The sequence below is a fragment of the Macaca fascicularis genome, chromosome 2 (genome assembly GCF_037993035.2).
Source record: "Macaca fascicularis isolate 582-1 chromosome 2, T2T-MFA8v1.1".
Lineage (NCBI taxonomy): Eukaryota > Metazoa > Chordata > Mammalia > Primates > Cercopithecidae > Macaca > Macaca fascicularis.
In genome coordinates, this window is record NC_088376.1 from 102,003,888 (window position 1) to 102,015,466 (window position 11,579).

The window sequence follows — 11,579 nt, forward strand, 5'->3', positions numbered from 1 at the left end:
ATTCTACTGTTGATGGATAATTCGATGATTTCCAGGTTTGGGCTATAATGGAAAGTACTGCTAGGGACATACACGTACATATCTTTTGGTATCATAGAACTCTTTTTATCTGGTCTACACTGGCAGTGGAATTGCTGGGTCGTAGTGTACTGTCTTAGATTGGACTTTTAGCTCAGCTCTGTCTCCCTCTCTGTGTCCTTGCTGTCTGGCTTTTCAGTATCTCCTATTAGTAGAGTTTCAAGTTTTCCCACATCTCGTTCCACATCTGCAACAACATTTGATATTATAACTCTTTTTTTTTCATTTGAGATGTTCAGAAAGTGTGAAGAAAAAAAAAATGGATGTGGTTTTAAGCCCTAAGTTTGGGGCATAGTTTGTTATGTAGCAATAGATAATATGTCTGATATGGTTTAGCTGTGTCCCCACCCAAATCTCACCTTGAATCTTAGCTCCCATAATTCCTTCATGTTGTGAGAGGGACCCAGTGGGAGATAATTGAATCATAGGGTGGTTTCCCCCGAACTGTTCTCATGGTAGTGAATCAGTCTCACAAGATCTGATGGTTTTATCAGGGGAAACCCCTTTTGCTTGGTTCTCATTCTCTTCTCTTGTTTGCTGCCATGTGAGATGTGTCTTTCACCTTCCACCATGATTGTGAGGCCTCCCTAGTGTTTTATTATTTATTTTTTACCTAGGTTTTCTCTTTTTTTTTTTTTTTTGAGACGGAGTCTCGCTCTGTCGCCCAGGCTGGAGTGCAGCGGCGCAATCTCGCCTCACTGCAAGCTCCGCCTCCCGGGTTTACGCCATTCTCTTGCCTCAGCCTCCCGAGTAGCTGGGACTACAGGCGCCCGCCACCTCGCCTGGCTAGTTTTTTTCTATTTTTTAGTAGAGACGGGGTTTCAGTGTGTTAGCCAGGATGGTCTCGATCTGCTGACCTTGTGATCCGCCCGTCTCGGCCTCCCAAAGTGCTGGGATTACAGGCTCGAGCCACCGCGCCCGGCCTTTACCTAGGTTTTCTCCTGTGCTTGACAAGTCTGAAGGAATCAGAGAGGCAGAGACTGTGCAAAATATAAACTGCTCCTGAGTCTGAATAGGATGCATTAGAAGATGTAACAACTTGTTTGACAGACCCTTGTTCTCCCTGAACAACCAGATTTGTCCGAATTCCTACCTGGTTACCAAGTCATTAGTTACTAGTTGTTTGTTAGTTGACTAGTTAGTATCAACTCAGCATCGGTCCGTTCTGTATGGATGTATATGTATATATATAAGACATATATTTAAATATATATAAGGATGTGTATTTAAACGTGCTGATGGCCAGGTGTGATGGCTCACACCTGTAATCCCAGCACATTAGGAGGCCAAGTTGGGAGGATCGCTTGAAGCCAGGAGTTTGAAACCAGCCTGGGCGACATAATGAGACCTGTCTACAAACAAACAAAATAACTGGGTGTAGTGGCACACACATGTAGTCCCAGCTACTCAGGAGGCTGAGGCAGGAGGATCGCTTGAGCCCGGGAGATCGAGGTTACAGTGAGCTATGATTGCATCATTGCACTCCGGCCTGGGCAACACAGCAAGACCCTGTCTCTGAAAATAAAATAATAATAATAATAAATTGTCCTGGGCATATGAGGATTTTGATTCAGCATCCGGCTTTCATTGTCCAGAAGAGGGCAGCCTCGTTCCACGTTTTGTCTGTAGCCTCCCTGCAGACACCTCCTCCCTCCTCTGTTTGTTAAAGGGCAGGCTTTATTTGTTAAGCGCATGACAGCCTCCTGGGCAGCCAGGTGGGAACTTGGGAGGTATTTTTTCGCTTTGTTCTTTCTGGCTCTCTAACCAGATTCTAGTTAATTCCACCTGAGGTCTGGACGTGTCCTAGTTTCATTTCTAGACCTGCTGTCCCAGCTCCCTACTGTGTCTCCCAACCTCCTGCTGCAGACCCCTCAAATCTCAGACCCTCCCCTCCCCTCCCTCACCTTCTCTGTTTTCCAGAGGAATGTTTCCAAAGCACGTGCTCAAAAACGTTCCAAGGCTAGCATTTGAAGAAATAAATACATGTGATTAGGTTAAAGTCTAAATCCCCCGGTGGCATTCTTGACCGCTAAGAATCAAACTGCAATCCACTTCTCCACTTTCCTCTGCTTGTACTCCCCTCAAAAAACCCACGTTTCCGTGGAATAAGCAGAACTACGGTTTGAACAACTCTAGGTCCGAGTCTAAATGCAAAGCTCAATGTCTTTACTTTCCATCCATATGACCATGGCAAGGAAGTTAACCTCTATGAACCCTGGTTTTCATATCACTAGATGGGGCTCAGTGATACCTGCCCCTCATGGTTGGCATGAGCCATCTTGCCCAATTGCCAACCAAGTTTTTAAGAATCCTCCAATAATCCCCCAAACTCTCCCTTCTCTTTCAGATAGTGGGACTCTGTGCTCATGCCAGTAAGTAAAGAAGAAGGAGTAAGAAAGACACTGTGTGATCTAGTATTAATAAGGAAGTAAGTGATCAAGTTACTCCAGCTAGATCAGTAGAATCTATTATCAAGCACGTTGAGGCCGACAGCATTCACAAATTAACTGTCTACGTTTATACTCACTGATGACTCGTGTTTCCTTTCGAGGACAAGTAAGCTTTTTAAATGATCAAGACGTTTACATTAGTTTTGCTCTTCAATGGCTTTTCTCAAAAAAGATCCAAAGGCAAAAGTTAAATTTAAAAGAGCTTTCCATGTGACTACCCCAAAGAGAGATTATCAATCACCAAATTAAATATTTGTATACAAAATAATATCTGGATGCATAGATCCTTATGTTCATCAGATGAAGAGTGAAAGACTTATTAGTCACCACGCTTTATTTACACCCCTGTCAAAATTACATGAAAATATTTCTCTCCAAAGAACCATTCTAGAGAACCCTTTCATACAAAGTGGTGTGTGTACATCTAAGAGCTTGCTCAGTTTAGCTCAAAGGCTAAAGAGTTTAGTAAACTGAGTTCCACCACCTCATGACTTTTAAGTGGTACGTTACCACCAGAAAGAGACGACTTCAAGCACAGATTTCTAGCAGCAAGGCCAGGATTAAAAACCCATGTGACAACAGGCTTCAGAGAGAGGAACAATCCATTCCTAATTCAAAGGCCATCAAGCCCGAGTTGTAAGAACATTTTTGACTCTGAGGATCTTCTCTTTTCACCAAGAAAATCCCTTACAGCCATGGTTTAACATTCCTAAATTAAGAAATAGAAGAAACCAAATTAATTTTTAATTTATACTCCACTTTTTTATGTTTTCAATCGTCCACTACTGCAAGATGTACACTGAACGGTACAAGTCATGCGCATCATTTTCATCAGACAACCTCATCTACCAAAATGGTGATAACACAATCTTATTTTGAAGCCAAAAGAGAGTTATAAACATCAATCGTTTTCAGATATGCTTTAAAAATGTTCAAAAGTAACATCATTATTTTAAGTTACAGCACAATCATTAAAGGAAAAAAGAACCCAAGAACAAATAAAATTCGTTATTATTTTAGTTACTTTTAGTGGGAAAAATAAAACAAGATTTGGATTTTCAGCCAGGATAAAGTAAAAAGACTCTTGCCAGATGTCCATTTTCTCATTAATGAACTACTTGAGACTGTACTCCTGGGTCAACTTATTTCTGCTTCTCCTGTCTCTAGACCTATCTTAATTATATTTGTGTCTCAGGATCCATGACATCGATTTAAACAAACCCATGGGCAAATCTAAACACTGACCACACAGTGTCCAGTTTATTCATTTCTCTACAAAATGACAGAAATTCAGCCTTCAATCAGAAGTTGATTCTACCTAAATTCCTAATAAAACTAATAAAATGAAGTCACCTGGCCTGGCGCAGTGGCCCACGCCTGTAATCCCAGCACTTTGGGAGGCCAAGGCGGGCAGATCACGAGGTCAGGAGATCGAGACCATCCTGGTGAACATGGTGAAACCCCGTCTTTACTAAAAATACAAACAAATTAGCCTGGTGTGGTGGCGGGCGCCTGTACTTCCAGCTTCTAGGGAGGCTGAGGCAGGAGAATCTCTTGAACCCAGGAGGCAGAGGTTGCAGTGAGCCGAGATTGCACCTTTGCACTCTGGCCTGGGCGACAGAGTGAGACTCTGTCTAAAAAAAATTAAAAAAAAAAAAAAATAGAAGCCATTAAAATGAACACATTTTTGTCAATGAGAAATAAACTTGTTTATTCCATGCTTTCAGGGTTCAATGAACTCTTAGAAAGCGTTTTCTGCATCCTGCTGGTTGTGGAAGTGTTTTCCCTGCAAAATGTTGTCAAGATGCTTAAAGAAGTGGTAGTTTGTTGGCAAGAGGTCAGGTGAATATGGTAGATGAGGCAAAACTTCATAGCCCAATTTATTCAACTTTTGAAGCCCTGGTTGTATGACATGTGGTCACGCGTTGTGGAGAACTGGGCCCTTTCTGTTGATCAGTGCCGGCTCCAGGTGCTGCAGTGTTCCGTGCATCTCATCGAATGGCGTGGCATACTTCTCAGATGTAATGATTTCACCAGGATTCAAAAACTGTGGTGGATCAGAAGACCGGCAGCTGACCACCAAACAGTGATCATGACCTTTTTTTGGTGCAAGTTTGACTTTGGGAAGTGGTTTGGAGCTTCTTCTCAGTCCCACCACTGAGCTGGCTGTTGTATGAAATGCACTTTTCGTGGCATGTCACAATCTGATCAAGAAATGGTTCAATGTTGTTTCATAGAATAAGAGAAGATGACACTTCAAAAGGATGCTTTTTAAAATATTTGGTCAGCTCATGAGGCACCCACTTATCAAGCTTTTTCAACTTTCCAATTGGCTTCAAATGCCGGATGACCATAGAATGGTCGACATTCAGTTCTTCGCCAACTTCTCGTGTGGCTGTAAGAGGATCAAATTCAGTGGTTGCTCTCAATTGGTTGTTATCAATTTCCGGTGGCTGCCCACTACCCTCCTCATCTTCAAGGCTCTTGCCTCCTTTGCAAAACTTCTTGAACCACTGCACTGTACATTAATTAGCAGTTCCTGGGCCAAATGTGTTGATGTTGTGAGTTGTCTCCCCTGCTTTAGGACCCATTTTGAACTCGAATAAGAGAGTCGCTTGAATTTGCTTTTTGTCTGACATCATTTCCACAGTCTAAAATAAATAAGTAATAAGTCATTAGCAATAAAAAGCAAGAAATGCCCATTAAAATGATGAATAACATAACCACATTTATTTAAGAAGGTATTCCAGTATCAAACAGCAAATTCCAAGAATGCAAAAACTGCCATTGCTTTTGTACTCACCTTATAGTAATTTGTGCGATTTCTTTTTTTCTTTGTTAGCCTGGCTTGATAGTGACCAATTTTGTTGATCTTTATGAAGAAACAGCTGTTGTTCTATTGAGTTCTTCTGTTGATTTTCTGTTTTCAGTGCCATTGACTTGTCATCTTGTTTTTATTTCTTTTGAGTGAATTTGGCTTATATTGTTCTTTTTCTTTTCTTTTCTTTTTCTTTTCTTTTCTTTTTTTTTTTTTTTTGAGACTTAGTCTTGCTCTTTTGCCCAGGTGACCTCGCTCTGTCGCACGAGGTCAGGAGATCGAGACCATCCTGGCTAACACGGTGAAACCCCGTCTCTACTAAAAATATAAAAAATTAGCCGGGCGTGGTGGTAGGCGCCTGTAGTCCCAGCTACTCAGGAGGCTGAGGCAGGAGAATAGCATGAACCCAGGAGTTGGAAACTGCAGTGAGTTGAGATCGTGCCACTGCACTCCAGCATGGGTGACAGAGCAAGATTCCGTCTCAAGAAAAAAAAAAAAGAAAACATAGTAGCTGGGCATGGTGGTGCATGCTTGTAATCTCAGTTATTCGGGAGGCTGAGGCAGGAGAATTGCTTGAACCGGGACCCGGGAAGCGGAGGTTGCAGTGAGCCGAGATCCTGCCACTGCACTCCAGTGTGGGCTACAGAGCAAGATTCTCTCTGGAAAAAAAAAAAAAAATATATATATATATATATATGTATGTATTTGAAGTATTATCCAATGAGAGCAGGTGTTCTGGAAGACCTCATCTAAATACAGAATCTGAATGGGGGTCCATGTCACACCTGCCATTTTTTCATCTTTGCAGCTGGGCTTTTCTCCTCTTCTCTGCTGGATTCTGCTGTTTCCCACAAGGTGTTCAGAGAGTCTGCCCTGAATCCTACAAGCAGGAGATGAGAAACACACAGTGACACCAGCAGGAGAACATGAAGATGTGGTGACAGTTGTCCTCCTCCTGCAGAGTCCAGAGCAGTGCACTCCTACCACTGGTGCCCTAGCTAAGCCTGGGGGCCAGCATGCCCGATGATAGTCTGGGAGTGCTGCAGAGTCCCCACAATGGGCACCCAGCCTGTGCCCTTGCATTCTGCATGATCGTGGCCATTGTCACCTCAGAGCCCCTGTGTACAGATCAGTGCATCCTAGCAGAGCTGCATGTGAGGAAAGACCACGTGAGTCCCGGGAAAGAGCTGAGGCCCTGCAGGGGAAGGTGGCCAGGACCGAGACCTGATGCCTGTCTGGAGAATCGTCTGTGGGTGTGAGTGGCACTGTGGGGTCAGTGCCTGGGTTCTGCTGCTCCCCCTCCTCGAAGATCAGGGCCCAAGCAGGGGATGGCATGTGTGTGGCACCTGGAACTGCAGGGCCACTACACATGTGTGAGGCCATCATGGGGACCTGAACACGGTGTCGTCTGCAGACCCCACCCATCCATTGGCCCCAATTCCTGGCCAGCTTCTGCCAAGGTGAGAGGGTGGAATTTGGAAGGTGGGTGTAAGCTGAAGCCTGTCCCCCAGTGGCTGACATACAGTAGTGACACTCTCTGTGTGGGAGAAAGAAAGAGAGATCAGACTGTTACTGTGTCTATGGACAAAGACGAGGACATAAGAAAGTCCATTTTGATCTGTACTAAGAAAATTCTTCTGCCTTGAGATGCTGTTAATCTGTAACCCTAGACCCAACCCTGTGCTCACAGAAGCATGTGCTGTATTGACTAAAGGTTTAATGGATTTAGGGCTGTGCAGGATGTGCCTTAGTGAAAATGTGTTTGCAGGCAGTATGCTTGGTAAAAGTCATCGCCGTTCTCCAGTCTCGAGGACCCAGGGACACAGTGCACTGCGGAAAGCCTCAGGGACCTCTGCCCAAGAAAGCCTGGGTATTGTCCAAGGTTTCTCCCCACTGAGGCAGCCTGAGATATGGCCTCGTGGGAAGTGAAAGACCTGACCATCCCCCAGCCCGGCCCCCGTAAAAAGTCTGTGCTGAGGAGGATTAGTGGAAGAGGAAGGCCTTTTTGCAGTTGATATAAGAGGAAGGCATCTGTCTCCTGCTCATCCCTGGGAATGGAATGTCTCGGGGTAAAACCTGACCATACATTCTATTTACTGAGATAGGAGAAAACCACTTTATGGCTGGAGGCGAGACATGCTGGCGGCAATACTGCTCTTTACTGCACGGAGATGTTTGTGTAAAGTCAAACATAAATCTGGCCGACGTGCACATAGAGGCACAGCACCTTTCCTGAAACTTATTGATGACACAGAGTCCTTTGCTCACATGTTTTCCTGCTGGCCCTCTCCCCACCACTACCCTGTAGTCCTGTCACATCCCCCTTGCCAAGATAGTAGAGATAGTGATCAATAAATAGTGAGGGAACTCCAGAGACCAGTGCCGGTGCGGGTCCTCTGTATGCTGAGCGCGGGTCCTCCATATGCTGAGCGCAGGTCCCCTGGGCCCACTTTTCTTCCTCTATACTTTGTCTCTGTGTCTTATTTCTTTTCTCAGTCTCTCATCTCCACCTTTCGAGAAATACCCACAGGTGTGGAGGGGCAGGCCCCCTTCACTCTGATGCCACCCTTGCCCTCACCTAGCTCTCTCATACCTGGGATTCTAAGGGGTCTGCCCCAGGGTTGCATGTCCACTGCCAATCAGAGGTGAGCACGTCGATGCCTCCTGGATGTGGGGCTACTGGTGGTCAAGGCCTGGCAGTATGTGGAGGGTCTTCTCAGAGGGGCCATGGGGCCAGGGAATGGGATGGGGCGCTAACTCCTCCCTGCATAGGAACTGCAGCCCCCAGCCAAGCCCCCCCAAGTATTCCAGGTGCTGCCCATCCCGCATGCACACTGCTAGGCTCCAGGTGGCCTGGCAGAGAGGGATGGCCTGGTGGGCAGCTGAGAAGCCAGAATGAAGGGGGCGTGCACTGCCATCCGCAGTCTGGCAGCCACGAGCAGGGCGGCTGTTGCCTGGTGAGCGAGGGGGATTGGGGAAGGGCAGGCAGCCCAGTGGGCCTGATTTACCAGTGAATGAGCTGTGGGCAGAGCCGCTCCTGGCTGAGGGCTGGGGTTGGGACAGTCTGTTTGTACCTCCTGGGCTCCAGACTGCCAGCTGCCTGCCCAGGGTCTGAATGTCCTACTGTGACCTGTTTCCTCACCTGGCCCAGAGGACAGATAAGGAAGGCTTGTTTTGAGGATTAGGCAGGGTAATCCCAGTCAGCCCTCATTAGCTTGCCTATCCTCCAGGTCTTTTTGGTTTCTTTTTTCTCTTCTTTGTTATGAAACTCCGGAGAATTGTCCTCCAGCATGTCTTCAGCTGGGGAGGTGGAAAGCCTGGACCTTGCCCTTGGCTTCAGGGCCCCTTCTGCGTGCCCCCTCCTCCTAGGGTTTTTAAAAGCATATACTTAGCAACATACCCTGTACCTGAGAGAGCTGCAGAGAACCTCCTACGTGTCCAAACCAGAGCACTTTGTTCCCTGACCCCAGGCCCTCATCACACCCCAAATCCTTTCAGGTGGCCAGCTTCAGACAAGAGTCTGAACTCAATGCTTGTTTTCTGGGGTCTACACAGGCCCGTATGATGGGGCTACCTCCATTCTACCCCTGTGCCTCCCCCAATTCATTAGGGGCCTCAACTCCAGTGATTCCTAACTGGGAGTAAGGTTCCCCAGGCAAGGAATGCAGCCCTCCCCAGAATGCTGGCCTGGCCATGTCCCAGTGGACATCAGTCCTGGAGCAAGAGGTCCAAGGCAGGGAGTTTCACCCACCATTTCACCAGGTGTGGTGATCTTCCTGGGTTCCTAGCCTTCAAGATGGGATTTTTACACTCTGCCACAGTGGGGGAAACCGAGGCACAGGGCCAGTGAGCGGTAAAGAAAGAAAACCTCTGTGACTAGGAAACATGTCACTTGCCCAGCACAGCCGCGCCAGGATAGCACCCTTTGGGATGTACTGCTGAGCTGTTCTTGGCGCGTGGCATGGCACTGGGGTGGAGGTCAGCAGCTTGTGGAGTTGGGGGTGGGGGTGCTGGCAGGAACAGGTAATTTTGGACCCACCATGGGGAGGAAGGGGACATTGCCCCTTTCCCCACACCTTGGGCACAGCAGCAATTTTCTTCTCTGATGTTTGTGGGCACCAATGCCTATGTGGGTGTGGGTACATCCTCCCCTTTTGTTGGTGAAGAACCTTCCTGCAGCCGTTGGGGTGGGTATGGGCACCACATGTGCCTGGCAGCAGGGTGGGGCCTGCGGAGGCTTGGCTACTATATGTCTCACTGCCACCTCCCCAGAGGAAGCAGACCTTGTGCCCTAGCGCCCCTCATACCCAGTCCCTCACATTCTTCACTTGGCATCTCCCTGCCGGATTCTCCCAACTCAGCCCCTGCCAGGTTTCTCCAGGCCCTGTGGGCCCTGGGATGGGCTCAAAGGAGGCAGCAACTGTGCTGCCTGCCTCTGCCTGAAGTCAGGGATCCCTGGCCGCTACTGGCGTCTGGTGGGCAGGGTAGGTGGGGAGGTCAGGGGTCAGCTTTTCCACTCCCTAGCCTGCACTGGCGAAGCCACCAGGTGTAACTGGCCTGGAGGCTGATCTGTGTCCTCCACAGTCCCTTGATGCATTATATCAAAGCCAATCCTTGTGTGAATGACTTGGCCTGTTGTTACCGCCCAGGTCAAACCAGAACCGAAAGACTCTTGCACTCGGGCCCAGAGCCTGGGGCTGAGGCCGCCATGACCACCCTGTTCTCTTCCTTCTGGGGTCCCTAGGAAGCTCCCAGGACTGAATGATCCCCACAGAACACAGTGGCCAGGATGGGAGGGCTGGAGGTCAACTCCCCCCCGCCCCTACCACCACAACCAAAAGGCCCCATGGAGGTTGGCCCTGAGCTGTGGGTCCCTGTCGGATGCAGGTTCCCACGGATACTTCAGGGGGTGAGCATGGGTCCTCCTGGCTGATGGGAGTCTGGTGGGCACTGGGTGTGTGGGGCCTGTGTAGGTGGGTTGGACAGCACTGGGCCTAGCCAGGGAGCCGGGGACTGGTGTGGCCAAAGTGGGCAGCAATATGTTGCCAGAACAAAACTACAGTGCAACCAGCACAGCTGGTAGGGAGAAGGAGGCCTGCCTAGCAGGACCATCCACCCCTGTCCTGGCCCCAAGCCCAGACTGCCTGCCTGTACTGGACATTGCCTGGTCCAGGAGGCCTGGGCATGAGGGTCAGGTGGTGTGTCCCTGGGTTCCAGACTTTGGTGGTCCCTTGGGAGCTGAGCATCCTCTGGACAGGAGGAGGACTCGCGGTCCACTGTTTGTATCGGCCCCTGGGGGTGTGCCCCCACCCCAGCTTCTGAGCCTACACAGGGACGTGGCCAGGGCTCCCCCCCTGACCTATGGCTCCAGCTCTGAAAAGCTCACTGATGACTCTAACAGCTTCCTCCCCAAAGCTTGGGTCCTCGTCTGTGGGAATGGGGTGTCCCAGGCCCCCTGCAGGCAGGAACCCACCCCCAGCTCCTCTGGTGGGCCCTCCTGGGATTTCTTACCTACTGGCTTGTGAGACCCGGTTGGCCAAACTTGGTGTCCTATTTTTATTTTGGCCTTTTTCTTAGTGTGTGTTTTCTTTAACTACTGCTGTGTAGATCTTCTATTGGAGTTTTATGTAGAGAATCTTGCCCACCCAGAGGGCCCCCACCCCAGAGAGCCTCCACTTCGGCCCCCCCTGGGCTGGTCCTGCTTGTGCTCCGCTTGGTGTGAATGTTGAGTGTGATGGATCCACACGGCTGCTTGACCCTGCATCTCCTTCCTTGTTGCTGAGGCCGGTTCTGTTCTCTCTTTCTCCATGTGAATTGCACTTGAAGCCAAGATGAAGGATGAGAAGTGGTTGCTACGAAGGACCCTCCTGCAGTGAACCCACTGTGAGGAGGCTGCGCTGACCCAGCCTGTCATTTCCTTCTCTAAGCTCATTCCAGAGGTCGGCCAGGGGCAGAGGCAGCCCGTACCTGCCTGCTCTTGTGGCCCGTGAATCAAGAATGGATTTTACATTTCCAAATGCCTGAACAAATAAAAAAATAACAATTCATGACACTGAGAAGGTTCCATGTCCATAAGTAAAGTTTGATGTGGGTGCAGTCATGCCCATCTCTTCACAGGCCACCTGCAGAAGGCTGCTGTGGTGTAGCCATGGCAGAGTTGCATTCTTGAGGTAAAGATCAGTTGGCAAAGCTGAAAATACTGACTCCCGGCTCTTTAGGGAAACAGTTTCCAG